This window comes from Cyprinus carpio, chromosome B19 (assembly GCF_018340385.1).
Source record: "Cyprinus carpio isolate SPL01 chromosome B19, ASM1834038v1, whole genome shotgun sequence".
Taxonomy (NCBI): domain Eukaryota; kingdom Metazoa; phylum Chordata; class Actinopteri; order Cypriniformes; family Cyprinidae; genus Cyprinus; species Cyprinus carpio.
In genome coordinates, this window is record NC_056615.1 from 24,234,017 (window position 1) to 24,258,072 (window position 24,056).

General features: G+C 34.1%; 1 protein-coding gene across 2 annotated transcripts in view; it reads left to right on the forward strand.

Annotated features, from left to right (window-relative positions):
• Positions 1-5,084: 5,084 nt before the first annotated feature.
• The window catches only part of jupb (junction plakoglobin b), a 65,666-nt gene continuing 46,694 nt past the window's right edge, over positions 5,085-24,056 (forward strand). The window contains exon 1 of one of the 2 annotated variants that reach the window (XM_042744814.1): positions 5,085-5,375. The gene's annotated coding sequence lies outside the window, so the exon portion shown is untranslated. The remainder of the gene's footprint in view (positions 5,376-24,056) is intronic. The other variant, XM_042744813.1, reaches the window with a different exon arrangement.

Consider the following 24,056-nt stretch of genomic DNA (forward strand, 5'->3'; position numbering starts at 1 on the left):
TTATTGAATAAATTAGTGGGGGATGTAATAAATCTACTGCTTTGTCTTCTCTGGAAATGTAGAGATAAACAAATAAAGCACATATATGGAGACGCACACAGGCTTTTATGCTCAAATAGAGAGATAGCTGAATGCATGTGCTTTATTTATCCCTGAGGGGCAATATTCACGTCCACAGTCAGTCAGACGCATTTCCATTTCAACATATCACTCTCTTTCATCTACAATCAAACGTTCTCACATCCCCCTGGAAGCTAATTTCCTGAAACAAGGCTTCGCAATTTTCTTTCAAGCTGACATAACACAAGATGAAATGTCACTGCCTCACCTTGTGTTTGCCGCTAATGATCTTTTGCACTAAACACATCGTTTAGTAATTATAAAAGAGCATTACATGCTCCCAAACTGAAAGAGATGTGAACAGACAGCCAAAACAAAGTTGGTTTTTCTCCCGCTGGAATGCTGCTACATTATTTTGCGGATGAGGGAAGGTTCTCTGATATTTTCTATCTTGTTGTTTTTGTTAGTCATACTCGGCCACTGCAAAACTACTCTGCCCAGTATATATTTATCTATAAATATTCTGGTTAATTTGATATAGTTTCAGTTACTGATAAGAATGTAGTACTTTAAGTGCTATTAAACACACTTTACCATGTTGAAATCTATTCTGCAAAATTACTCTGCAAATTGAATTTTTATTTTCTTGGGGGGAAAAAGTCTTCAAATTTTGATCTAGGCTTGTATAATTTATTTTCAGCCTATAACTTCTGCTTGTAACTCATCCCACACAGTTTGTGTTGTTGCTGAACTTATGATTTTCACCTGGTATCTGGTATAATAACTTTGATTTAAAGAAAACATATCATATAGACTTGTTTATAATATCTGGTAATCAAAATACCATAAAATACACTGTTGAAATGTTTGGGTCAATTTTTTTTTAAAGAAACTGTTTAGTCAGCATTAACATGTTATTTAAGTGAAATTGATTACAAACTATAAATTAAGTATTAACTATTATTATAGTTGTTATTAATATTTTGAATACATTTTTACTTTATATTTTCAGCTTTTTTAGTTATTATTGTACCTAATTTTTTAGTAATTTCTATTTTATATATATATTTTTTAATTAAGTTCAAATTAAACTAAATAAAAATGAGAAATTAGTAAGTTTTATGTATTTTTTTTTATTTCCAATAGTGAAAATATTTCATTTTTCAAATGAAACATTTTTCAACATTGTTTCTTTTTTTTAATTTTTAGTTTTTAAATAATTTTTGTAATTTGATATTTTAATATATATTTTTTAAGAGTTTTATTTTTTAACAGTTTTCAACAAAAAATATTAACCCGCATAACATTTTTAACAACAACAACAACACCAATAATAAAAATAATGATAATAATAACAATGTTACTTCATCAAATTATTTTTGAACGATCATGTGACAAGACTGACGTAATGATGCTGAAAAATCAGCTTTACATCACAGGAATAAATTAAATTTTTAAAATGCATTAAAACAGAAAACAGTTATTTTAAATTGCAATAATATTTCACTATATACTGTCTTTTTTGACCAAATAATTAAACCTTGGCCATCATAGTCTTATGATGGAATAAAAATCTAAATCTTACCAGCCACAAAACTTTAAACAGTAGTGTAAAAGGTTTTTTTTTTTTTTTTTTTCAGATAATACACAATTCGCCACCTAGAAACGACCTTACCAACTGCCTAGCAACACCTTGACAACCACTTTCTTTATATAATAGTCTCCACTATATCCTTAATAGATCTTCTTGTGTAAATGCCTGACAACGTGAGACAAACAAAGAGCTACAATGTATATAAAACTGTCCATGTAATGGTACAATGCAGATTATCTCTGCGAGCCTGCTGAGATGAATGGGTTATGAAAGCAGCTCTGTGAATAGTGATGACAATTGTCTCAATAAGGGCAACTGGTAATTGGAGAAATGTATTAATCATGGAAAGCACCAGGGACGTTTGCAGCGCATGCAGCATGTGGAGGAAACTTCTCCTTGGCAACACGAGGCTATGTTTAGGCAGTGTGTGTCAGCGATTGTTCTGGTGATGGTCGATTGATTTGGGTCTCACTGGAAGGAGGCAAGACAACAGTTTTTGTCCAGAATATTGTTTATGATGGATCATTAAGTGCTTGTTTTGGTGTCTTTGGAGGATATACTGTATCAACTAGACTTCAAGACCACATAAATGAAATTCTTTCTCAGAACTCTTTTGGAAATTCTTACACTCTTAAAGGGATAGTTGCCCAAAAATTAAAATTTGCTGTTAATTTACTCCATCCGAGATGCAGGTGACCTTTCCATCAATAGAACATTAAAGAAGGTTTTCAGATGAAACTGTGATTCTTTGAGATTCATAAAATGCAAGTCAGCAGCTGCTGGTTTTTGAGAGTAAATAAAAGTATATCAAGGAACACATAATTAATACCTGTGGCTCGTGGTGAAATGTTTGTGGTCTTATGAAGTGAAACAATCGGTCTGCGCAAGAAACTGAACATTATTTTCAACAGGTTCTTTATTTATTGATGGTTCCATGAAGAACCTTTAACATACATAGAACCTTTACATTCCACAGAAGGTTCTTTATAATGGAAAAAGTGGTTCTTTTAAGCAATGTTCAATAGAGGTTCTTTGGGGAACCAAAAATGTTTGTCTTTTTCTTCTTCTATGGTGTTTCTGCAAAAACCCACTTGTGGGTCTTTATTTTTAATAGTTTAATTGATCTGCTGTCTGCATTAAAGTAAAAAAAAAATTTAAAAAAGGATAGAAACAGTACTAATGCAAAGATCTCTGGCAGAAACATACATCCACTTGTGCGAGGGAGAAAATTGAGTTGCAAAAAGTGCAATTACTGTAAGAATTCCAGCTGATTGGCTTCGGACCAAAATTTTGTAACTTTCAAGTGCAGGAAAGGGTTTTTAAAGCCTCCGATATCAAAAGTGGCAGGAATTATGGGTTTCACCATGGCAACAAAAGTGAAGAGCTTTCATTATGCCCCAGACAGCTGAGGGAGTTACTTAAAAAAGAGAAAATGTGCATTTGTCTCTCAGTAATCATGGAGAAAACGAAGCACCTCAAAACTGTGGCTGTGGGTTTCAAGCAGTGGTGATTAGAATAACCTTTAGCAGGCTCTCCGACAGAAACTCTTGATATAATGAGCTTTATTACTGTAATATCCTGGTGCTCTAAAGCCTGGATCTCAGATTCTCTTCGTCTTTTTAAGCAGCTGAAATCTTGATGCTCAATATGCTTTTTAATAACCTGTTTGTTTTTCTGTGTTGAAGTGATGATAACCACAGCTGCTGAGGGTTAAAAACAAGACATAAAGAAAATTCTTCCTCAGCAACAAAAACTCAAAGCCACAGAGCTGCTGGATTTTTGCTTCTTCCAAAATGTGGCATGTTGCTCAATCTTGTAATTGCATTGGTTTCAACTAAAGTGAAGCCGAGTGAAGAGACAACGTCTGTCTGATTTGGTAAACATGGGGTCTTGAGATGGGATGCGCTGAATCTGCTCATCCATCCATTTGCCCCCCAGTTCAGAGGAAGAGGTAAAAATAAATCGGGCTTTGATTTATTGGACGTCATTTATTCTGCTAAATGATTTCTTTCCTACTATTTTAATTATGTGGCAAAGGCGAGATATATCAGATGTCTTCCTCTGAGAACAGATCAGACACGTTTAACATAATTAGATATTAGATAAGAGTATTCATAAGGTCATCTTTCACTCCTGCAGTGATGTTTGTGCATAATTTAGACATTGAATATCTTTATAATTAATTGGAATATTTACCCTTATAGTAATAAATATGTATTATTTTAAAATGCAACCAAGCATTTTGTCATGTTCCCGTTGGATGTTAGTGCATATGAAACTAATAAAAATGTGCACGCAATCAGTTTTGTCCCTCGGTCTACATTGAACCCCGTTGTCTTTGACCATAAAAATTTGGGGTCCACCCTTATGAGACATCAGTAACCAGAAGTGACATCATTCAGCTGTTTAAACAATGAGGTGCAGAACCAGGCAAACAATATCATTATTTTATATTTTGCAATGTTTATTGGAACAGATGACTTTTGAGCTTGTAACAGCTGAACAATATATACATTAAAGTCCCTCTGCGGTGACTAATTTTATTCCAAAGACTCATCTATAATAATCAAAATGACATTTTTAGCTTTTATTTTTCTTGTAAAAATAATTTCCTAAGGCCTTAAACTTTTTAACTATTAAATGCTACACAGTGGCAAGTGGCAATAGGCTATTGGATTAATTCAGCCATGTGTTTGAACAAGAAATCAAAGAAGAAGAGGAAAAACAAGGTTGTATATATGTAGTGTGTGTGTGTGTGTGTGTGTGTGTGTGTGTGTGTGTGTGTGTGTGTGTGTGTATGTATGTATGTATGTATGTATATGTATATATATATATATATATATATATATATATATATATATATATATATATATATATATAAATTTTAGATGATGGCAGGCTGGAGGCAAAGAGCCTTGATATAAATTCAGACATCAGTGCAGGCTGGTGGCAAAGAGCCATGATATAAATTCAGACATCGGTGAAACAAATACATTAGTAAAGCCGTTCTTTTGTCAGTTTGCAAATATCTGACTTAAGTTTAAAATAAATGACAAAGACTTTTATGTATTTTTTGTTATGTAGGCAAATTAGGCTATGCAACGCGGACATAAGCAATAGATGGCTGTACATTTTAAACGTGTTCTTTTACATTTGTTAATAATAAGATTATGATTAAATATAAGCTAAATAAGCAAATAATAATTAAAAAAAACTATTATAGACTTTTAATGCATTAAGTGGAAAAAATGTGTTTTGTTGAAGGTAAATAGCCTATAGGCTATATGTTGTGGGGTATTCAGAAAATTCATTGAATTAATAAAAATATATATAGTTGAAATATTACCCAAAAAATCGTAGGCAACAAGAAAGCATAGTAACAGCAGCACGAGACATATGGCGGCAAGAACATGAACCTTAAATCGCACACGATTCTCGTGATGTGTCTATAAACGAGCATTTATGGCCATCGGTCGTAATAGATGCACCAGAATCCTCAAATAATTACCGCTGGTGTAGAAACTGAACCGCTAGAGGTCCCGCCCACTCGCTTGCTCGTGCAACCGGAGACTTCACGGAGGGTTCCGCATCTGTCAGACTCTATTGCTCAACGTTTGCCAGACTTGGATAAGAGTGGACAGAGGGACTTGGGGCCGGAGAAGGGATTCGCGAGCTGATTTTTGTGGAGACACTCGCCAGTGGATTGTGATCATTCTGTAAGGTAAATAAGTGTGCTGATGCATGAGCGCTCATTTAAATGATGACTTTGCCCCGGCGACCGTGGAAGACACCCTTCTCCCGTTAGATGAACCTTAACGTGCAGAACGCATGCACATTAAGCATCATTGGAGTTTGGTGTTGTCATGTAGGTTATCAGGGTGTGCAAGTGTGTATTGCTTTATTTGTTCTTTTCGTGCTCGCGTTCTATAACAGAGCACTTCTGTATCAAACATGACACGGGGACGCTGGTTTAAAGCCCACCGGAGTTCGTCACACTCGATAGATGCGAAACATCAGGCGATGTTGGGTCATTTCATTCCCCAAATTATTGCTTTTATTTGCAATGTAGTATTATATTGTATTGATAGGCAATACTGTTATCGATTTTTGCATGTTCAGCCTCTGACTGAGGAATCTAAACTTTAAGCTCACATTAGTTTAGTGCGGATACACATGTCGAGCATAAGATCATTCCGTTTGCATGACCAAATTCCGAGTTTATCCAATATGAATCGTGTCTGGCGAAACCGGTTTTATGCGCGCATGATCGTGAACTCTATTGGATGCCCGTAGAAATATTGCGTGAAATCGTAATCGCGTTTGAAATGTGTGTGAGGTCTTCGGGTCTTGATTAACTAACAAATCTGCTCAACTAATGGCAGATATTAAAAACCTCAAGTGACTTCTTCGCATGTAATGCGCAGCTTGACATTCAATTTCTACGATTAATTGTCAATTTTTTTATATAGCTATAGTTTTAGTAAATAGAGGCTAATAATTGTAAAATTGCAATCTGGGTTTGTATATATTTATTGTTTGATTCTATTTTAATTAGTAAATATACTTTATTCATTAACGTAACTCAAAGGCAGTGATTAAGTCGATTTCTGTGGGAGCAAAGATGAAAATCTCCGATACAGCTCTCGATTTTTTCGCGTATACCGAAAATCGCTAATGAAAGTAGCCTAGTTTCTGATTTTTCTTATAATTAAACTAAACTAAACCAAATGCCTCCTCATGCAACGTTTTAAAAATTATTAATAATTTCGAGCTACCACACTTAACAAAGACTTACTGAAATTGTGAATGTAGCCTAGATGTTGTGAGTGAGGTAGGCTACTGTTTGTGTTGTATGTGAATGTTGAAATGAAAGTTGTTTAAATTATGTCCAACTGAATTCAAGTTTCTTGTGTGCAACTGTATCCAACCAAATAGGTCGTTTTTATGAATAATTGTGACTGTTTAAAAAGTGTGTTCTATATAGTATGAATGTGTGAATAATTCTGATGCACTGTATTCGCCATGTTGTTGTCATGTGGCTACTCTTGTCATTCACATATTCTTTCCTGTGGTTTCATGGGATGGTAAAGTGTCCATTAAATGCACACTTCGTAATCTCTACGAAGGTCATCTGGTACTATTTTGCCTACTGTTTCATGAATACTGTGAATTTGTACAAAGCCAACAACTCCTTCACATACCGTTTTTCATCTACTATATAGTAGGGAAGTACACATATTCAGATGCTGCCAATGAAGTCTAAACTCTTTGCCACTTTGTTGCTCTAGTAACTGTAATGAGCATCGGTACTCTTAAAATGTAGTTACTTGTCAGATTGCATTGAGTTCAGGTCACTATGTTGCTGCAAGTCATTGATAGTGTAACCAGGATTTAGAGATCTGGTTTGTATCAAGACTATAACCTTTCAGTGCATGCTTTGGTAATGTGCAGTTATTTATTATCAGCAACGTTTGAACATGAATTTCTTTACGGCGCAGTTTCGAGCCAAGTTCACATAATTGATGGGTGGGTTTTATGGCATTTGGATTGACACAAAGCTTAATGGTATCTACTCGCTGCAAGTGAACAGACATCCCAGATGCCAGTATTGCTTTCCAAGCTTGGTTTTCTTTTTAGGGGGAACATTTGCCATAGGTATCCTTAGAAATTCAGACTGGTCGATTGATACTTCTGGCTAAGCTTGAGGTTAGATCCAACTTACTAGATGGCTTCTTCATATAAAATGGTATCAGCTTAATGTGTAAAAAAAACATTTTGTTTTTCTAGGTTTCCAACAGAGTGAATGCAGGAAATTAAGAAACGGCCAACAATTACAAATCACAATTTGGTTAATATCCAAAACAGCCAGTCAAGATGCTGATTAAATTTAAACATTGATGCAGTGGGCTGTATTTCTGATTACATGATGATTTACAATTATAGGGGTGAATGCAAATTTACAAAAATGGTCATTTAATCAGTGCTGTTTCATTAAATAGTTATGTAATGATGAGCCCGGATGACAAATGAATTTATGGATGGAGCAAAGATGGAGACAAAAAGTCAAACTTTGCATATAATCATGTTCATGCAGCATTAACCAGAAAACAACAGGACACTCTATCATGTCAATAATTCCAGTGCTTTGGGCCACATAGGCGACCCATCATTGATTTCTCACAGCAGTTGTTTTTGAGGCTGGCTATATCCCTCTTTCCATTGCTTCCAGACTGATGTTAAGGATTTTTGCATATTGAGATTGATGAACAGTTTCTTAAAGGAATAGTTCACCCAAATTGAAAATTTGCTGAAAATGTACTCACCCTCAGGCTATCAAAGATATAGATGAGTTTGTTTGTTCATGAGAGCAGATTTGAAGAAATTTAGCATCACATCACTTGCTCACCAATGGATCCTCTGCAGTGAATGGGTGCCATCAGAATGAGAATTCAAACAGCTGATAAAAACATCACAATAATCCACACCACTCCAGTCCATCAGTTAAAATCTGAAGAGAAAAGCTGTCTGTTCATAAGAAACATATACTGTATATCATTAAGACATTTTTAATTCTTTGCTTCCGACAAAAATACGAGTTCCCTCTCCATAATATTGATTTAGGAAGCATTATTATGCATTATCTTGGCAAGAAGTGATGGTTTAAAGTTAATCACCTTACTGATGGATTTGTTTCTTATACACACATGCAGCTTTTCACTTCACAAGATGTTAATTGATTTCGTGTGGATTATTGTGATGTTTTTATCACCAGTTTGGAATCACATGCTGACGGCACCCATTCACTGCAGAGGATACATTGGTGAGCAAGTGTCGTAATGCTAAATTTCTCCAAATCGAAATGTTTATCTACATCCAAGACATAAATTCTCAGCAGATATTTATTTTTAGGTAAACTATTCCTTTAATAGTAATACACGTAGTATTTTACATCTGCATTATCACTATGCATGCAAATCTCTCTAATCCAACAGGAAAACTAATGTAGGCTGCATACAGTTAGTTGGTTTATCATAGACATTTAAACCACAACGAATCCATTCTCAGAATCGTGTTAAACTGATCCATATTAATGATGAAAGGGTTATGTTGTGCTCTAATGAATGCATGCACAGAGAGCTGCAGACAGTGAGCTATATTATCACGTTGTTCGCCCTCTGAATTCACCTTTATGGCCTCCGTCATAGCTAACATCTGGCGTGATGGAAATATAGCAATGCCCCTTCAGCCCTCCACTGAGACACCTGCTGCTCTTTACAGCCGGAGCTTGACAGAGTCTTGTGCCGTGGCATCCCTTTGGCACTGGTGTCAGTGGAAACCTGCCCTGCTGCTCTGGTCCTGTGTGCATTCATTTTCTTTCCAAGACTCAGATGGCAGAAAATAGCAATTAGAATCATTCTCTGACAGAAAATAAACCTCTGAACTGTCCCTTTTCTGTCAAAGAATGCACTGTTTTCTCTTTTAAAAGAAACACAGCCTTTGTTTCACTTGTCTGTTGTTCTAGACAGCAAGAAACGGTTGTGAACGTCGCAACTTTGCAGTTACATAATCAAAAACAGAGTATTCAGTGGGAAGTAATGTAGAGTGGGACTTATTCCAACCCTCTACGTTGCGAGTAAATGTCTTTCTTTCTTTCTTTCTTTCTTTCTTTCTTTCTTTCTTTCTTTCTTTCTTTCTTTCTTTCTTTCTTTCAAATTTTTTTTTTTCTTCTTCTTTTCCCCATTCCCCCCCCCCCCCCCCGCCGTTTTTCCCCCCCCGTCCCCCCCCCTTTTCTTTTCTTTCTTTCTTTCTTTCTTTCTTTCTTTCTTTCTTTCTTTCTTTCTTTCTTTCTTTCTTTCAAATTCACATGATGAAATAGAAAGTGAGAGTTTTAATTTCTTATTTATTCCTGTCTAAATGATTTAATTCTTATTTAATTCTTAATTAACAAAAACTACAACCATGCAAATGTTCCATACAAAACAGAAATGTTAACAGAAATAACAGAAAATTATTATAAATTTTTTTTTTTTTTAATGTACACACACCAGATATTTGGCTGTGATATTAGGGAAATTTATTATGAAAATGAGTATAGCTCATTTTGAACAAAAACTGTAAGTCAACAGGACAGTGCACAATAGTGAATGTCCTGCTGTAGAATCATTTGGTTTACACATTTAAATTTATGCTTCCTATATCTGAAAGTGTCATTGAGAGTTGTAGTTTATTGTGTTTGAGCTGATAGGAGTGGAAGGAAAGAGAAGGTTGGCATGCTACATTAGACATAATGTCAGTGCTCAGAGATTGCTGCCTCTTTATTTAGTGCCCTTAGCTCCTCTTCTTATTCCATTGACCTCTTGTATTTATTGCATGAGTGCATGTGTATATAGCAGTTATAAGCATTGCACATTCATAGCTAATTCTATGTGTGTTCATCACACAACAGTCTAGCCTATGACATTTACTGATACTGTTTTCCCCTCTTTTCCATTTGATTTCTTGTCTCTCTGTGCTTTGCTATCAGGTGGAAATGTTTTCAGTATTAAGCACATCACACAGAGTGTACATTTGTTGCTCGCAAATGCTGTTATTTATTTGCTAAATTTGTGGTTTGTTTGTATTATGGACAACTGGCTGTTACTGTCCATCATAATCCAAGCACTGACACACTGATGAATATTTTGCTCTAGTTTTCTGGCAGACACCCAGCACCAGCAGAGAATCAGTCTGGCCCATAGAATCCACTCATTTCGGACATGTCTGTTCATATTCACATACTACCATACTGCTCAGACCATTTTGCAGTGTGCAGTATTATACAACCAGAGCATATTGCATATATGTTTATATATATGTATATAATGAATATAAATAAATAATACCCACCTCTCCTTTTTATGCATGCAAATGGGTTTGAATGAATATATAATGGTGTTCCTGGGAAGACTAATTAAAAAGAAAGTAAACAACTCACCCACATAGATATCATGCTTTATGTCATGTTAAAATCAAACCTGAAATGACTTGAAAACACAATCTCTGAGGGGTTTTTTTGTGAGCAATTGCAACACCTTGTTAAATTTAAGCTACACCTTCGTGTCTTCAACCATCAGGACATGCAGTGTTTACTGAGCTTTGATTATTATTATAAAAACAGCTAAACATCAGTTCACAAAGTAAATATAGACGTAATTTAAAATATACTTGGTTTTATGAAATGGTACATTACGTTGTTAATGTAAAAATACAAAATAAAATAATTGTCTTTTTTTATTTTTTGTTAGTAAGGTTTAACCTGGAAAATGTCAACATTAAGTGTAAACATGAATTTACAATGTTTAAAAAAAAGTGAGTACTTTGCCTCTTATTTTATCAACATTATATATAGATAGATAGATAGATAGATAGATAGATAGATAGATAGATAGATAGATAGACTGCTAAATAAAATAAAACAATAGTTTCCAGCACTGATAATAAATCAGCATATTAGAATGATTTCTGAGGGATCATGTGACACTGAAGACTGGAGTAATGATGCTGAAAATTCAGCTTTGCATCAAAGGAATAAATTACATTTTAATGTATATTAAAATAGAAAAACTTTATTTTTACATCATTATATTTCACAATATTTATTTTCATGTATTTTTAATTAAACAAATGAAACCTTGATGAGCGTAAGAAATTTCTTTAAAAACTGATGATTCTGATTCTGATCATAAAAATCGTTCTGATCCCCAACTTTTGACCGGTAGTGTAGATAGAAAAATTTTATATATATATATATATACACACACACACACACACACACACACACACACTGTACCGGAGCGACTGAGAGAGGTGTATGGATACATCTGCAAAGCTTTATTCAAAGACATGGTCATAAAACAGGCGTGGGTCGACAACAACAACCGGTATAGCTCAGGCAAGATGAAAGGGTAATACAAAAACAGGCATTGGTCAATTGACGGCAAACATAATCCAGAGGACGAGGCACATAGGTAATCCACAAATAGGAAATAGTCCAGGCGAGGTGCAAACAAAGTCCAAAACAGCAAGGCAAAAGGATAATCCAAGACAGGCTAAAGTCCAAGGCAGACAGGAAAAAATAAACAGGCTAGGTTCAAGACAAAGATAAATCAGGCAATGCACAGGATTAGACTAGATTTGTACTCAGACTCAGGAAAACTCGGAATGGCTCTGTAATTTTTCTATCGCTAACATAGGGATAAATGCTAACAATACTAAGCCCTGAATGGTGGTTAGGGTTTAGTATTTAAAGTGTGTGTGTGATTGGCTGCAGGTGAGTGCGTAATCAGTGCAATGAAACATGGGAAATGTATTCCAGGGTGACATGTAACAGTCTGTGTGATGTGAGAGTCAATACAATGCAAAGGCAACCTCTGGTGGCGAGCAGATTAAAGACCACAGACAGTATTATGACATACACACTTCAACTTTTTTATAAAAACACTTTTTTATTTTTTACTTTTTTATTTATGTATTTATTTTTTACTTTTTGTTTTCATAATTTAAGAAACACAAAATATATATATAGATATTAATATATACAAAACATTAAAAATATATAGGTTATATAGAAAAGTGTAAACACTGCTTTATTTTTTTAAGCATCCCGACTAGCCCAACACAGTCAACCAATGGCGTGAGTTTTGAGCAGAGCCAATTATTTTTCCAACCAATGGAAACCTGGTAATATGCCGTTCATATGATTCTTCATCCGACTGTAACTCATCATGCATTTATACAACTATATTCTCATTGCAGTTTTTTCTGTTTGTTTTCCCTCTTCCAATCTTGTGTTCCTACTTCGAAAACTATTTTTATCAGTTTAATGTCTTTCCTGTTTCTTTGCTCAGAATGCATTACTGTTGTGCTTGAAAACAGAGCGTCTCTTATTCAGAATATGTTTGTGAGGGGATTTGAGCAAAGCGGACGGACAGATCTAGAGAACACAGAGGATAAAGGATAAAGTATTTGTGACAGAAAGAGAGAGAGGAGCACAAGACAGGGACCGTATGGCTGATGATCATCTGACCATATGTACAAGTTGCATTTTGTAAGTGCCACAGAAACCAAGCTATTTATACTATGCTGGTGGTCTCAAACAGACAGCGACATTTACATAATGTAAAAATCTGTTCAGCTTTGGTTCGTGTCCTCCTTGATGGCTGACCCAGTTTTATGTTTGATGGTGTGGCAAAACATGTCATTATGTGTGAAAGAATTACATTCTGACCACGTTATATATTCTTGTAGAGAGACTCCAGCTGATTTCATGTGTGGATGGTGCGGTTTCACGGCTTACACACGTATGCAGACTGACACACACACACACACACACACACACTTACACAAGCGTACATGCACGGTTCCTGTTATCTCAGGCAATAATTCGGCCCCATTTCTTTTACAATCTCGATTGCCAGGAACAGAAAGGCCGCCCCACAGAAGCAATGGATGGGAAAAAATAGAGAAAGATAACCACAATGGATGGAAAAAGGTGTAAAAAGATGATGATTATTGAGAATGCTAGGCAAGGTGGAGGGAAAGAAGGAGAGAGAGGTAGATAGCAGCACATATGAGAGAACAGAAGTACTGAATAAATCACTCAGAAACAGGAACCAGAGATTCACGACAGCTACTGTATGTATTGGCAGGAAATATATGGTGGCTTGTGTGTTTATGTGTTATTGACAGTTATGACAATTGCGATCCAACAATAAACATATTCATAAATCACGCAATAGTAACTTCCTTAGAAATCGACTTAATATCTTACAGTTGCAACTTTAGTTTTTGTAATTAGAAAATATATACATATAAATCTCAAACGCAAATTGTAACTATTTCTTGAAATTTTGTTTTGCATTAATTTTTTTATTTCTCGTAATTGTAACTATTTCTCATAATTTGACAGTTAACTATTTCTTCAAATTGCAATTATAATTTTTATATCTCACAATTCGACAACACAAGTTTGACTACCTTCTAGGCAAAAATAATCACAAGTTTTGTAAATTTATTTTACCTATATTTCTTGAAATTGTGATTGTTTTTGTTTTATGTCTCACAACTATAACTGAATTTCTCACAATTTAACCTAATATCTCGCTGTTGCAGCTTTATTTCTTGCAATAATAAATGATCACTATCACAAATTTTAATTATTTCTTGAAATTGCATTTCTTGTGTATTTTTTGTTTTGTCACTATTGTAACTACTTCTCGTAATTTGACATAGTTAACTATTTCTTCAAATTGTGATTTATTATCTAACAATTGTAACAATATCTCATAATTTGACATACGGTTGCAACTTTATTTCTTGTAGTTAATTAGGTAAAAATAGTAAATTTTTGTGTGAAAATTGCAACTATTTATTCAAATTGCATTTAGTTTTTTTTTTTGTGTCTCACAATTGTAGGTAACACTTTACTTTAAGGTGTCCTTGTTACACGTTTCATGTACTAACTATTATATTAACAATACATTATGCATAATTACATGCAAGCCAAACCCTAATCCTAACCCTAACCATATAGTTAGTACGTTGTAGTATTACTCAGTACTTAAATGTATAATTACACTGTAACAAGGACACCTTAAAATAAAGTGTAACACAATTGTATCTTTATTTCTTACAATTTGACTTAATATCTCACAGTTGCAACTTATAATAACTTATAATAACTGCAATTTTTGTGAAATGTTTTTTAAAATTGTGATTCTGTAGTTTTATATATAACAATTCACCGTCCCACCTGTGGGACGCTTGGCGCTCTTTTTTTTGTTGTCCTTTTTCTCTATAAAATCTTTTAGTAATCATCATAAATTATATATCATTTGAAAGCTTAGAAGCCCAAGATTCATCCTGTGAAAACCATTTTGAAATCGGACATTGCGGTACCATGGACATGGTGCTTTAAAATCTTATGGCGGTCTCCTCCCCCTTAGTGGGCAGTGTCAAGTGTCATATTACAAAATGCACTACGGTCTTTTAGAATCAAAACTTTTTATAATCTTGGCAACAAACATATCATTGGAAAGGTCTGAGTCTCAGGATTCCATATTTGGTGGTTATTTTGAGTATTGAAGTAAAATTGACAGAGAAATCTAGAGAAAAATTCATTAAACAAAATTCAAAGGAGTTTTGATGGCTCCCAGTGGCTGTTTGTGGTATGACGCCCTAAATACAATCTCACAGGAACCCTCTATTTTTTTCATATCAACTTCAAATTTGGAACATAACTCATTTAGATGCAAGGCTTTAATTTTATACCATTTTAGGGGTAAAACCTGTTATGTAAAATATTTATAATAAATAAAATAAAATAAAAATAATATAGCGCATTTTATTTACAGTACATTTAAACTTCTATAACTTTTTGATACTTTTAATTTTTTGAAAAAATTCCACTTAAAAAATTTGCCAAAATCTGCTAATTTTCTTCTTTAAAAAGAGACCAACCTTAGGTCTATATTCCAAAGTGTTCATAAAATACAACAATTTAAGTTTGGATAGTGCACTTTAATGCCTACTTTAAAAAATGGGGGGTGACAGTTAAGGGGTTAATTTCTTACACTTTGGCTTAACAACTCACAGTTGCAACTTTACTTGTGTATTTGTTGTATCACTCTGAAATATGCAAAACGAAATCCATTTTTATTTAAATCGATCTCCAATTAAAGCCTAGATCACGGCACAAACTATTATTCAATGCACAAAACTGACTATAATTATATAAATTCCAATGAATGTGAGTTAGTGCTATGAGACTCATCATTTGAAGGTTTTCATGTTTTAAAGTCTTCTCTGATATGCCTTGAGTAAAATAAAAAAAAACCTGAGTGCGGCAGCGTGTTCGGCGATGATTAGCTTTAACCAGAGGGCGTCTGTTTGCTATAATCTCTTAATGGCCAGTGCACTGGCGTGTGGAATAATTCCATATGCAAAATACTTGAGAATCATTGAACGTGCACTCAGTGTGTTTTGCTGTACATTTGCACGTTTCCAGGAGAGTGATCTGCATAAAAATGTGGTAGTAGTTACTGTGTTCAGATTCGTGTCTTTGAGGAAGATACCCAAATAGCTGTCTGTTCAAATGATCATCTCTGTCGGTTCCTGTCACCGTCTCTCCATCTTCTCTTCTAAATCTTAACATGCATTTATGCATTTCTTCCTCATTGCATTCTAATGTATTATCTTGTGGAAACTAGGGGTGAATGTATATGTCTTTTACACTTAAATGGTTGTGCATTCTGTGCTATTTTTTTAGACGTTGGATGGTTTATATGCACGTGCAGACGGCATGTCAAGTTAAAAACAGTTCCACTTTCAACTAGTCCATTTTGAAAATGTGTAGTTTTGCTCATCCCTAGTGGAAACTCTCTACCTCTCTCATGACATGTTTATTTTTTCTTTTAGTGTCTCTCCATTCCAAAACTCACTCCAGCGTTGTTGCATGCACTCCCCCTTCCTCTACTTTTCTGTCTCAGTGCATCAAAAGAGCCAATTTGAAGTGCCTTTTTCGGTATGGCAGCCGCTGCCTCGGTGTCTGTGAAGCTGGCAAGACCAGCGCAGTCAGACAACATGGCTGGCACCGTATGCCAACAGACGAGAGCAGCATGCTCTGCAGAAGGACAGATAATGAATGTTATTGTCCAGCATGGTGTGTTGTGTTCTTACTAGCTTTCATTTAAGCAAATGAAATACATCATCCATCCGGTGATTAAAGCGATGCCAAAAAATAGTAACTTAATTGTTCTCATCATGGGGAACGCATAATGATAATTGTACCATTGACCTGTTTTATGTTAACAACAAGCTTCAAAAATTAAAGATGTGGTTAAGAACATTCAATATAAGTTAAACTGTTTTGAATTTGATGTTGGTTACCAAAGAAAGAGATTTTAGTCTCATGCTTCAGTAGGTTTGTTTACATGCACTAATTTTCAGAATTCTAAATTCGAATTCAGATTCTAAAAGTTTTGTTTATAAGAATCCTAAAATACTCAATTCAATTCAGATATTTGTTTACTTGTGCGTTTTATACAGTATATTCAAACAAATCTTAAAGGGATAGTTCACCCAAAAATGATAGGCTTACTCACCGTCAAGTTCCAAACTTATATGAGTTTCTTTCTTCTGTTGAGCATAAAGGTAGATATTTTGAAGAATGTTTGGGTAGCACTTTATTTAAGGTGTCCTTGTTACACATGTTGCATGTACTTACTATTATAATAACAATAGATTATGCATAATTACATGCAAGTAACCCTAATCCTAACCCTAACCATATAGTAAGTACATTAATATTACTCAGTACTTAAATGTATAATTACACTGTAACAAGGACACCTTAAAATGAAGTGTAACCAATGTTTGTAACCAAACAGTTGACGGTAGCCATTGACTTCCATAGTATGGAAAAAAAAAAATACTGTAGAAGATGTCAATGGCTACCTTTAACTGTTTAGGATATAAATAAGTGAATGGTGCATAAATTATGTACCACTTTTGGGTGAACTATCCCTTTAACCGCATCCGTACGCTAAAAAAAATGTGATCAAATTTACTTTGAAACATTTTCGAGCAGAATGAAAGAAATGGCAAGTAACACATTGAATTAAACATTACATTTTGAAGTAGAATTTTTTTTATTTTTTTTTAAACTGCACTCCTATAATCTTTCTTTTATTTACAACTTTGAAAATGGACAAGGACATTGGAAGTAATTACATATACAGATGAGTCCTACTGTAAAAAGCACTGTTAATTTCAGCTAACTGCATTTATGATACATTTTTATTTAACTGCAGTGAACATGCAATGTGCGTCTGAAAACATTACAATTACTTCAAACTTAAGTATAGGCCTATTATTTCTGTAATAATTAATTAAGGGAAAGTACTGTAAGTGTGCTAGTTAACATGTTTGAGGTCTTGTGACTAAAAAGATGTGCGTTTTAGTGTTTATTGCCTGCCTCCTCACTTCTATTGTAAGTGCCTTACTATAACTGCGACTGTTGCTTTTTTTCTAAACAATTGAGAGACAAGTCAAAATAATTTTTCTTGTCACAGATGCTGTCAATGTAGCTTAACTGCTGGTGAACCCGTAACGTTCCTTTTAATGGGTTAACAGAGGCATTTTATGATGATCATGAACACCATCATCTCCCCAGGCAGTGTTGTCTCAGATGAGCAATGAGTAAATATTGCTTTGAATGAAATCTGTCATGTTACTTAGAGCTGCTCATTTAGGAACAAACCCTGGAACAAACATGATTTTGAAATATTTTGGGGGTTTTCTGTCACTTTAATAACTCTTTGTCACCTGTTTTCTTTCTATATAATGAAATACTTAATGAAAGACTGTGTTTGGAATTCAATACTAGCTTGCTGCTTATTAAATACTGCACAGTATATAATGTATAAAGTCTACTATTTATTAAAAAAAGTGGATTTTATCACAGTAAACATTGTCTTTGAGTACGCTGAAAAACAATTTTCACTCAGAAATTGCTGGTGAATTTCACAAACGATCACACATTAAATTAAAACAAAATTTTGAAGTAGAAAAACTGAAATAATATATTTTTATTCTGTAAAACATACTCCAACAATCTTTGCTTCATTTCTCAGTTTTTACAGTGAAATATGGTACACAAAAATAAATAAATAAATAATGATATAGAAACAATTTTCACCCAGAATATTTTTTTTTTAATATAGAAACAATTTGCTAGTAAATTTCACAAATAATTACAATGAAACAAATAGCACACTGAATGAAACTTTGGAAGGAGAAAAACTGAAATGGCATTTTCTTGTTAAGCATGCTACTATATATATATATATATATATATATATATATATATTTATTTATTTATTTTACATTGATTGTCACATTATGTTGCTTCTGAGTTGAAGGGCTGTTTTGCATTTTGATAACATTTTGTGTAAAAATATCTTCACATTTGGTAGCCTGATCAAATACTGAGTCAAGAAAAAGCTGTTAAAGAGATATTACTTTCATTTTTCACAATGGTAATGAGAAGGTCAAGTTAAGAGTGTTGCATTGTGGGATATAGTATTATGCTACTGCATATTGTGATCTGAAGTATATAGTTTACATACTGCAGATGTAGGATGGTAGTATGCAGTTGCAAACACTGGCAATTACAGCACAGACTGCGCAGACTTTCCAACTGAGCTCCTAGGTAACTGATGGATCCGCTGGTTTCATGTTTCTGTTTCTTAATAAATAGCCTCATTCTCTTTTGAGGACGTCTCTGTTGTTCACGGCTCAATAACTCTTCGCCTGCTTCCTCTGTACCTTCCCCTCTTTGTCATTTTGTTTCATTATATGTGAACGTTTCTATCTTCTCTTCTCCCTCTGCCCTAAATCTTTTTAATTCCAAATCTTGCCAAGAAACCCGCAGCCAAATTTCATTAGCGGCAGCATTTGCATTTTCCGTCAGCGTGTTACCATAATGCTGATTTTTAGCTAATTTAATCCCGTCCGATATGATACATTTCAAAACTAAACCCCCTCACTAAACGACGAAGTGTTATCTGTCAAATGTTTTTGCTGGGCTCAATTTGGAGATTGTCCTTGCGGCATTAGCGCGGTAGCACGCTAATGTAGTGGAGTGAGGGAAGATAGCGCTAGCGAGAGAGAAGAAGTAACCTCTACATCAGCAGAGATCCTCGGCGAGAGATACCGTAAAATTGCCCTTGGCCTTGTAGCTCCAGCAGAAGACCGTGGTGTTTTATAGAAAGCCTTTGAAGGTGATAAGAAGACTGGCACCTGGAAGACGATATGTATCTGTTAGTGAACTCTTCAAGTGCAGAATTTAAGTGAGAGATTACACTTCACCTGACTGGGCAGAATTAAATCTGAAATTGATGCCTAATGCATTTTAAGTGTTTGCTCAGTTTTCACTGCCTTAATATATAAGTTGAAGTCAGTACAGTAATATGTTCTCCAGTTTAGGAAATGTGCAAAAAGGCATTTTCAAAACAGACTAGCTCATAAAGTGAGATGCGGAAAAAAGCAGTGAGACGTGATTCATAGATTTAGTAATACTGTGAATTTTTTTTTTCTATTTGAATATATTTTGATATTTATGACGCACGGCTGATTTTTCAGCAGGCATTAATCCTGTTATGCTGATTTGATCCTCATTATTATTATTATCAGTGCTTTTAAATGGTTTTATCTACTTAAATTTCCATTTTATTCAACTAAAATAACCCAACTCTGTGTGTGTGTGTGTGTGTGTGTGTGTGTGTGTGTGTGTATATATATATATACATACTGTACATACTGTACATACATACATATACACATATTTATATATAGGGTTATTTTAGTTGAATAAAACAGAAATTAAAGTTACATTTATTAATCACGATTAATCATATTCAAAGTAAAAGCTTTTATAAAGTATGTGTGTGTACTGTGTATATTTGCATACATATTCAACAAAATAAGAAAAATTTGGCAATCTTCATTGTGTTCAAAAGTTTTCACCCCCCAGCTCTTAATGCATCTTGTTTCCTTCTGGAGCATCAGTGAATGTTTGAACCTTTTTTAATAGTTGTGTTTGAGTGCCTCAATTGTCCAAATTTTTTTGTATTGTGGACTAAATGTAAACATCTTTTATGTACAATGTCTTACTCAGGACAGTACTAAATAAAAAAATAACATGCATTTAGTATGATCTCTCTTATTTTTTGAAAATTATTCACATTTTCACAGATTCTGCAAGGGGTGGCCAAACTTTCGAGCCCCGCTGTATATGTGTGTGTGTGTGTGTGTGTGTGTGTGTGTGTGTGTATATATATATATATATATATATATATATATATATATATATATATATATATGTATATATGTACGTATGCATATATATATAGTTGATCTTCATAAATTAAAATATCATTTTAATGGATATAAAAATACTATTTATAGAATAGACACACCCAAAATCAATAAAATTAACAAAATTACTAAAAGTTTAAATTGAAAATGGAAAATATAAAAATGAAAAACAAAATTTTTCAAAATATTAAAAAAAAAGTAGAATAATATCAAAATGATAATACAATAACACTGGTGTATCTACATCAACCAGTCAGTTTTTAGATGAACCATTACTAGTTTTATATCCCCTTCTTATTGGTACATTGAAATGCAGTTGATATTTTATCCACATAAGCATGCAAATATATAAGCAGAACTATTAATTCATATTTTAATTTTATACACTGAATTTCATAGCAGAAGTAGCTTCATGACTTCAAGACCTTGGTATACTGCAGTGCAGTAAAATCAGTGAGAGATGACATTGCTTGGGATTTAATTACAGATAAATTATTTCTTTTCTTATAATGATTCGGCCTTGTGTGCTTTTTTGACATTCCTTTTTTAATTAGTACTTGTTTATTCATTTATATTCTCCTCCGAGTAGCGCATAAGCTCAGATTTCTGGTAATTGCAGGTCAGTGGATGTTGTGTAGTGAAAACTGTGATTTCTTCTAAGCACAATGAATTGCACAAATCCCTCAAAGTGGCAAAGAGAGCAGTAGTCAGAGCCGTAGCGCAAGATCAAGACATACTGACGGATATTTTCCGCTGTTTACAGTAGCTTGGCTTGTCCAATATTATCTGCTTCACAGTCCACAGTCTAAGCACACATTCTCACAAATATAATCAAGCTAAATCAATCATTTTCACACCTTGCAGTCATATGCACATCCGCTGCTCTCTTTATCAGCCTGTGGTTTCTTCACTATCTGCTCCTGTCCTGCATGATATCTGCAGCTGCTGAATTTTCAGAATTCTGTTTTAAATTTCAAAAAGGATATAGATTTGAAAGACCTTCATATAACTGTAATCGCCTATAGGCTGCATTTATTTGTTCAAAAATACAGTAAAAACAGTAAAAATTATTACAGTTTAAAATAACTCATGTATATTTGAATATATTTTAAAATGTAATTTATTCCTGTGATAAAAAGCCTAATTTTCTGCATCATTACTCCAGTCTTCAGTGTCACATGATCCTTCAGAAATCATCATAATATGCTTCTCAAGAAACATTTTTTATGATTATCAGTGTTGACAACTGCTTAATATTCTTACGGAAACAGTGACAATTTTTTATTTTTCCAGGATTCTATTAATCGAAAGCTCAAATGAACAGCATTTATTTCAAATAGAAATATTTTGTGACATTATAAATGTTTCTTTTGAGTAATTTAATGCATACTTGCTGAAATATTACCATATCCAAAAAAATAGATGGTAGTGTAGATAGAGTAAAATCCACTTCCTGTATATATATAGATAGATAGATAGATAGATAGATAGATAGATAGATAGATAGATAGATAGATAGATAGATAGATAGATAGATAGATAGATAGATAGATAGATAGATCATGTTCTAGGAAGTTATAGGTTTCAGTGGGTTTAGTTTGTGAATCAAGCAGTGTTTTCTGTTAAATATCCTTGTTTGGTGTAATGAGTTAGCACTAGGACATTTTGCTTATTAGCGTGTTTCATTAAGATGAATGAGAGCACTGAGGGTTAGCTTTCTCAGTGTTTTATAGACCTCATTGGTCGAGCTGCTCGAACAAACATAATGTTGTAAGCACAACAAAGCCACAGCGTTTGTGCTTTTCCGAGACACATTTTACCTTCAAATAAAGCAGTTCTGATAAACTGCATCCCAAAATGAGGTAAAAATAACACTTTAAGCAGTTTTTTTGTATTCTTTTGGTGTACCTAAGTGGTTGAAAATAGGCACTGACACATCATCTGTACACTGTAAAAAATGAGCTTTTACCTGAAAATACTACTGAAAAAAAAAATCTCCTAACATCTAATTTTTAACTTAAATCATATTAAACTGCATTAGAAATCAAGCTAATTTTTGCATAGAATTTTTCATATTAATTCATATAAATTGTCATTTGAAAAAGTTGAAATTCCTCAACTTATTTTGAATTATTTTGAGTTAATGTAAAAAACAATTTTATCATCTCATATTCATTTTTCTACTTCAAAATGTCATGTTTAATTCAATGTCAAGTGCCATTTTTTATTTGTTAATTGAATCATTTTCTACTATTAAGCGAAATGTGCTATAAATTTTAAGGTGAAAATAGTTTCTACACCAATGCAGATGGAAGAAGCCTCTTCTCTGAGAGATTTTAGCTGTTCTGCATGTCTTTCGATGTTAGTCCTGTTTTTGAGCAAACAATCCCTTCAATCTCCAGACTTTGTCAGATTGCCCAATTAGTCTTTAAAAATGAACGAAGGAAAAACCTGCTCAGATGTTGTTTACCATCCTTCTTGGAAATTTTATGATGGCTCTACGCCCGGGTTTTCCTTTTCCGCGTCTCCGGAGCAGCAGGAGGAATCCCTTTTAAATCCTCATTAAGCTGTTTTCCCTATAACTATGGCACAGCTGATTGAGAATTAATTTGCTTCATCTTCAATTTACTTGATCGCGGTTGGCTGCTCACCTGGCTCGATTTTCCTCACTGATCTCTGTGGTAAGAGGCTGGAAGGACGTGCGGTGCAGGGTAATTACCATATAGGTTAAGAGCAAGGAGACACCTTTATTTTGAAAGGTTGTTTTCATGAGAAACTTTGTGGACTGGCCCAATAGGCCTATATTAATATCTATTATTTTCCATCATTACTATTATTATCTGTTTTCACTGGTGGCCGATGCTCATTAAAACCACTCTGGCATCACAAATTCATTTGTTTGGTCAACAATCCCGGCATCTTCACAGGTAAAAGGTGCAGGTAATTTCACCGTCTGCAAAGCTCCCTCTGAAATGTAGCTGTTACGGGCAAAATGAGACAAACACTGTCTGGAAACCTAGGCAACATGCTTTCATAGCCCTGTCAAACCAATCAAATGCCTCGCGCAGCGCTGTAGAAAATGGCAAGAGAAGTGCTGATGATTTGAGAGCTCCTGGTGTGATCATTCAGCGTAGACCTGGTTTCGACAGATTCACAGTGATGGTGTACTGTGTGCTTGCCAAACTGGTCTTACCTGGGCTAAGAGAAGCTAGAGGCGAGATTGATCAGGAATCAGTACTAGACCAGTTGTGCTCTTATTTTGGTTTTGTAGAGCTAGGCTCAACAGTAAATGCTTTTTCCAAACATAAATAGTTGACTTTTATGTTGTACTAAAACCAAAACAACAGTATCTGGAAGGCATTTCTTATTTTTAGTTGACAACATATTATTCTCTGCTTGCTTTTAGAGTAATGTTAGCTGCATAATCCTGAATACTAACATTTCCAGTTTGGTTCGGCTTTATTGCAAATGTTTTTAATAGTTTTTT